Source organism: Mus pahari, chromosome 17, assembly GCF_900095145.1.
Source record: "Mus pahari chromosome 17, PAHARI_EIJ_v1.1, whole genome shotgun sequence".
NCBI lineage: Eukaryota > Metazoa > Chordata > Mammalia > Rodentia > Muridae > Mus > Mus pahari.
The window spans coordinates 21890126-21891180 of NC_034606.1; positions in this window are offsets into that span (position 1 = coordinate 21890126).

A 1055-nucleotide genomic window follows, 5' to 3' on the forward strand; every position below is an offset into this window, starting at 1 on the left:
GTGTGTGTGTGTGTGTGTGTGTGTGTGTGTGTGTGTGTGTGTGTTGAAGGGAGTGATCCACTTCAAGCTTGATCAACTTACTTTTCTGGATATAAAAACTTAGAATTTATACCTGAGAGTTGGAAGCATGTACCCTTCCAGGGTGACTTTAGCCAGCTCAGTGCACAACCATGAGCAAAGTAGGAAAAGGTAACCACTCGACTGTTGACATTGGGTAGGCCATAATTCGTGCCCACAAATCCACAAATCCACAAATCCAGGGTAAGAATTAGTTTAAGAAGTTTTACAGTGTTGAAGTAGCCAGTAGTATGGTCTCCTTGATTATATTCAAATACTAGAACCAACCCTCGATTATGGTGATTGCTGAAATATAATCGGAGTTCTGGGCACATTTTGAAGAGTATTAATTCTCCCTTCATTTTTATCACCAAGTAGGCTATGCGTTTATGAACAAGAACATTTCGAGATATTCCTCCCTTGTTTATATAATGTTACACTTTGACAAGTTACACATCTAGGTTAGTATTAATAGGACTTAAACATGATTGTCTTATTTTTACTTAGAAAATCACCTCAAAATATGTTCCTGGGGGCGGGGGAGAGGAACACCTTTTCATATCATTCAAATGATGATCATTGTTCATAATTAATGTGTGCCTTTCACCCCAGTCTCATTTTCAACATGAATCATTTATTTGCCACACAGTTATGAATGGGAAACTTTGTTTAAGAGCTTGAAGGAGATATTAGTGATTCACATCCATGAGTGAATAAAGAAATAAAGGCAGAGAAGAAATGAAAACCAAGGGTCAAAACCATTTTATTCAAAGGATCCAATTCTTCCATCAGGCCTTTTCTAAACATTCCTTTTTATACCTTTGTTTTCACCCTCCTTGAACATTACTTGAAATGGTCAAGGCTACAGACGAGGTGTTTGGGCTCCTACACAAATGTGTTTTTCATTACCCCCTGAGGATTTGCTGGTTTTTAAAGCACTATGCTGGGATACACTGATACTCTTGTGAGACTCATCTTGTGTGCTATCTGGTCTTAAG